This window comes from Grus americana, chromosome 3 (assembly GCF_028858705.1).
Source record: "Grus americana isolate bGruAme1 chromosome 3, bGruAme1.mat, whole genome shotgun sequence".
Lineage (NCBI taxonomy): Eukaryota > Metazoa > Chordata > Aves > Gruiformes > Gruidae > Grus > Grus americana.
In genome coordinates this window covers 80810973-80817121 of record NC_072854.1, presented here as the reverse complement: position 1 = coordinate 80817121, position 6149 = coordinate 80810973, and positions in this window count along the sequence as shown.

Below are 6149 nucleotides of genomic sequence, written 5' to 3'. Positions count from 1 at the left end.
CGTGAGATTTGGTCTGCAAGAGCACCATTTGAACAACCATGCTTTAAAGACTGCAAATGAGTAAAATTGTACTAAAAGATCAGGAGAAAACATGAATACAGTCTTTTGCTACCACAAATGCTATAGTCAAATTTCCAGTATTTAGGGAAATTGAGAGGTTAGCACACCCAGAGAATGTGCTGAGGGATGGAACCTCATCCTGGGAAAAGCACCACCTTGGCAGAGCTTTTTCACTTGATATTTGAGTAAATTAGCATAAACCTTCCTTGCAGCCCTCAGGCGATGGCTGAAACATTTTGAGACCCACGCTGTGAGAGCAGCGGCACGGCAGCCTCACCTGAGGTGTTTGGTTTTCCTCCTTTCTCGTCCCTGGCCTCCCTGCCCTTTACAGTGCCATCCTTCAAGGCTGCGAGGAGCAACTGCCTACTTAAGTGCAATCCCATGATCATTTTCCAGTGCTTGAGGTGCCTCACAGAACCAGAGCGAACCAAGCCCCTGAACAGCGGAGCACCAAAGCCACCTTTCAGCTGCTGAGGCCAGCACCGTGGCGTGAGGCAATGTATGGTGACCAGTGTCAGGCCTATGTGTGCCAGCAGACGCTTAGGCCATCACTGACCCTGCTTCGTGCAAGGCCTCTGGGTGCGGTGCCCGTGTGGGAGCTTACCCCTACCCTCTCCACGAGTGCGAGGAAAGAGGCTTCACCGGCTCCCGGCGAGCAACGCCTCGCTTTTAATCAGCGCTTGGCCCAACGCTTCCGTTAGGGACGGGCCGCGGCAGCCCGCCAGGGGGCAGGGCACCGCTTGGCACCCGCGCAAGGCGGGGCATGAGGCGGTTTTTCACGCCGCTTCCCCGCGCAGAACAGCTGGGGGACCTTTATGGCGCTCGCGACTTCCCCGAGCTGCCCTCGAAACAGAGGCGTAACCAATCGATCCCTCGGGCGAGGAGCGGCACTGGCGGGACGGGGCGGAGCTGGAGCTGCTGCGGGCCGAGCGGAGCTGAGCCGAGCGGAACGGGCAGCCCGCCCTGTGCCGGCCCGGCGCGGCCTTAGGGGAAAAGACCTCGGCCTCGCCCTGCGCGGAGCCGCCCCGCCCGCCGCCCTGTGAGAGGACTCGTCCCCAGTTTTAGGGCGGTTTCAGTGTTTCTGATTAATCCGCTCCCCGTTTGAAGAGGCAGCGCAGCGCGTTGCCGCCTCCCGCGGGCGAGGAGCGGGCCCGGTCAGCGCCCTTCCAGGGCCTCGGCCCGACCAAACCCGCGTTTCCTGAACAAAGGGGCTTTTGGAGCAAAACTATGTGAGATAGTCTGGAAAAGGGGGAAAGACCCAACAAAATAAGATTTTTTTTTAGTAGGGGGGATGGTTAGTTGAGCCTGTTGCGGCCTGCGAGGAGCCGCACGCCATTGCAGGTTGTGCGCCACGGTGCTGCTCCCCGGGGGCCAATGCCGTCCCCCGTGGCCGTGGGGACACGCCACGTCCCCCACACCCCGGGCTGGCCACCCCGCGGCTCCAGGGGCTGGGGATTAATTGGGGTCTGGGACACAGTACGGAGAGCAAACCTCGGCCCTGGGTGCAATACCGAGGGCCAGGGCTCTTGCCAAGCCTGCCGCAGCCCAGGCCCCCTTCCCCTGCAGGGCGCCGGAAGGTGCGGAGGAGAAACCCGGTGAATGCAGGGGAGGATACAGGTGAAACGGAGGCAGGTGCAAGCACCGCGAGAAGGGCACACTCGGGGAAGTTTGCAGAGGCCTGGGTTTCTGTCTCCAGAAAAGCTTCAGCTGCCACAGGCTGTCCTGCCTAGCCTGCACTGTCCCCACGTTATACGGTTGGGGGTGTGAAAGCTGGTGGGGTTGCATGTTGTAGATAAAATGGCAAATGCTAGATTTATGTTCAGTTATTGCATGATGCTGAAATAGTTTTGCAGTCTGATGTGCATCTGCAAGGAGAAACAGCTGGGCACTGCAGGACAAAAGCCTCTGCATCGAGTGAAGCAAGCAGTACAAAAGCAACACAAAGCACTGAAATCCCACAAAGCATGTTCTTTTGCAGTGCCGTTTGAAGGAAACATCTCCATCGTGAAATTAAACCTGATTGAAGCGTGCAGTTCCCACTGCCAGGTGCACAGTGCACCTGAGTCAGAGGATTGCACGCAGCTTGAGCAGCAAGGCGAGCAGTGTAGGGCTCTGGCATCCCTGCACGTAGATGTCACCGAGATGTGTGAGGTGATCTCTTGATAAAATTTTGCAGATGAGAAGCACCGTGGGCTCGCAATAAAATGATCCATACAGACATAAACACTGTTTCAGGAAGGCAGGTTCTCTGCACTCGTGTGTTTCCTGTGCTGGCTGCAGGATGAGGGCTGTTGGAGAACACAGGATGCTTTCTGTTGAGAGACTTTGGAGAAGTAATAAATAATTATTGGTAAGTAATTAAAAAAAGAAAAAGAGAAAGCCAAGCACCCCCTACCTCCTCCAGGACAAGGAGATCTGACTGGCAAAGGTGATGGCAAGTTTAGATGTAGCAGAGCGTTGTGTTCCGCTTTGTTTTAGGCTTTGCTTCTGGGGAAAAAAAGTAGTGTAAAAAACACAACAAACCCCAAACTCACAGATGGTTATACAGTCATCGTAAGTGGTCACGAAATATTTGCATTAGTGGAGTGGAGTTGCCAGGAGGGAGAGCGCCTAAAATTCTGGCTATTCTTTACCAGATTGTTTACCACATGCAGATTTCTCTGCTATCGCCTTAAGCGAAAATGGCAAAAGCCAACAGCACTCCAGCACTTAGGTGCTAAGCTGCTCACCGATACAAAAAAACCCGCAAGCAAAAGCTGTGCAAACATGCCTCGTTTCAACTCCAGCAATGGGTTGAAGTTGTGATGTGTTAACCTAAAATACTACAAAGTCGCATGTGTGCTCACAACTGCAGACCCTGGGATGCCTGAGCTCATGGTTTGGGCTTGGCTGCTTTCTGGTGTTGAAATATGTGCAGCTCTGGAAGGATCTGCGCTGGTTCTAAAGGGCAAGTTGTCTTTATGTGAGTTTTGCTGTGCTTCTCTGGATGCCAGACAAATGGCTGCCCTCCAGATGCGTTCGGCACTAGTTCGTCTGGGGTTGTCTTACAGCATGACCCCAGTTTATCACTGCAGCAAGCACGTGGCAGTTCCTGCCCTTACTTGCACTGTCCTTTCCCTCTCCGTGAACTATGAAGCATCACTAGCTGTTGCAAAGCCAGGTCCAGGGCTGGCCTAAGGCAGACATCAGAGTGGGCAGGTACTATTGCTGCTGTCCAGAGACCCAGAAACTGCTGCTGGCAAGAGTGGTTTGTTATCTAGTGTCCTTGTTCCCCTTTGTGTCCACCTACCTCTCCTCTACCCATCGCTTTTAGGAACTCCCCAAGACTCATGGGCAAGCCTTTGGATGCTTCAGTGGGAGCACTGCTGTGCCACCAAATGGAGCCATGGCACTCACCACTTCTCTCTAGGTAGCCTGCTTGCCGAAGTCTAAGAGAGTAGAGTCTGATCTGGTGCCTTCCAAATTAGGGGCTGAGGGTTCAGGATAGCCTCTGAATATCCCAAAGTACATCACAAGATCAAAGGCTGCTCGCAGATGGAAACAGGTAGTTCGGTATGCTACAGCCTACCTCTGTTAAACAATTTTAAGGCACAGGAAAAAAAACAAACAAAAAACCAACAAGAAACCCAAAACAAAACCCAGGCTTGATTAAGGAAATATTTACAGGTCATTTACAAGCAAGGAAGGCAGTTTGATTATTTCAATGAGCTGCCTGACCAGCCCTGCTACCCTACCAAAGCTGCTGGAGTTGGTGGCGTTGTGACGTATAGCAGTGTGAACAGAAGTATTGCTACTGGTGGGGGGGGAAGAAGAGATAGCAAAGAAATAGAAGTGGACACCATCATGATCCTGGTCTCATGCCCTAACACTCATAGTTTCTGCGCCACCTCCCATCCCCTTCTCCAGAGCTGGGGTAGCGATACTGGTACACCCCCTCCGTTCGACAGCAAATATTTTTCTTATCGGGCTTGTCATAAACAGAAGATCATGACTTCACTGAAGATCACAAACCTATGCAAAGAGAAGACAATTTTATCCTAAGTGGAACTGTGAAGATCTGGACTAGGTAGGAAAGCAAGGCTACCAACAAAGCAAGCATGGCTCTGAAGAAATCTTCTTCCTCGTCTAACCCTCAGCTTAACGCAGCTGATCTCCTATTTGAAAACAGGATGCATGTTTTAGTATAGAGTAACACCTACGATATCAAGTTATAGAAATAGCTTCCCCAGCTGCCTTGTTCAAGAATTGCACTGTCCAGAGAGAACATTTCTGCAGGATGACAGACAGTGCATAACAACTTGATTTAAACTGGGCACTTTGAGAGAATGTACCACCTTCTCTGTACAACTGCTGCTCAGTGCTGTTGTATAGCAGTCTCCAGGAAACAGAAAGCCAGATGCATATTTAAAATCATTTAAAAAAGATTACCAGTCCAGAGACAAATTTTACCAGTATTTTGTACTTGAAATACACTGAGCATGGTGAGCATTGTTGAGTTATTTCAGTCAGTTTGGGCTCCCATCCAATACTTTAAAAAAACAACTCCATAGCTAACGTGCAGCATGACGGGATCGTCTTTGGCGAGGGACATCCAGGCAGTTAATTTAACTGTCACATCGGTGTCTCGTAATGGTACAGTTTTAGAGCCTGGCTCACCGTGAGCAACTAGACACCACTCAGAAGGAAGGCCATTTCAGGACTTTGTTGAAGAACCCACTGAGCCTGGAGGACTAACAAACAGTCAACCACAGTTGAAACAAGGCTAGCAAAATGGCTTGAAGTCCTTTTTATTTTTCTTGGCGAACCCAAAGGATCTGTTAATGGAAATATCATTTCTGAAAAATGTTTTTAGACTGAAGATACTTGTAAGAGACAGCTTTTTTACAGAGGAACCAGAATGGGGAGGAATAGGATGAACTTCGCCGTTCAGGATGTTAAGACGTTTAGACTGAACAGCATGGCAGCATGCTGCTCAGGAGATGCCAGTCTTAAAAGTGGGAAGGGCACCTTAAACACAGACCTTTGAATGAGCATAGCAGTTTGTTTATTAGGGCAAATACCCTTTCCTTTCATCACTATTCAGTGACTAAGCATGGAGTTGTACCTCGGCTTTGTTCGTACTGTGGCCTGGACTACCTGACACCTTTTGAAGGGGTGTTTGGCTGTTCATTGCCTTTATCAATTCAAGAGGTTAGGGAACAGAACCAAGTATCAGATAACAGATGTCAGAACTAGGAAATACTTTTGCCCCCTCATAAAATCGTGTAAAGCTTCTTGCTGCAGCAAACTGCAAAAGCTGCAAGTATATAGCTGATAAATAAAAGGGAAAACTAAATCCATCAGCAGCTATTGCAGATATACAGCCTGCAGCTCTGGAGGTCTAAAAAAAAAATAAAAATACCCCAAACCAACAAACAGTAACTGTGAGAAGAAAGGATTGTGTAAACCAGGGCAGGATCGCTGTCTATATGCCGTCTTTGAGCGTCTCCTGTTAGCCACTGCCCGATACCATGCAAGCACCTCATGCACTGTGCATCATGCAGGAGGATTTTCTGATAAGATGTTTTAGTAATTTACCAACATGTAAGACAAAAAAAAAAAGGCAACTGTGAGCCGTCGTCTAAACTCTTAGATCGTTTGGATGTTCTCAAAAGAATTCTCTCATGAAAGTCCAGAAGGTCTGAGGGAAACTGAAGGAAGTTATTTAATATCAACAGGCTGTCTAGAAGACCTGAAGATTGTGGTTTTGCTCGAAAGAGGCATTTTAGAACATCAAACCACAAAGTAAAGGTCAGGCAGCGCTACAGAATGAGGCCTTCTGGTGTAGTGTCGACCTCCAGGGTACCTAGATCCTCCACGTGTTTCAGCTAACCTACAAGTCTGTGTTAATACCCTATGCCATGACCTGCCAAGTCAGCTCTGTGACAATAGGTAAGGGGATATCAAAGCAGCATGCACCGAGTGAGTGAGACCACCAGATTCAGCCTCCAAGTGCCAAGCGGGCTGTGGCTCGAGCAGTGTAGAAGCATGCTCCTGCCCTCTCCTTCCAATGCAAGGCAGAGCAAGTTTCCCAGAAAGGGACCAAACCA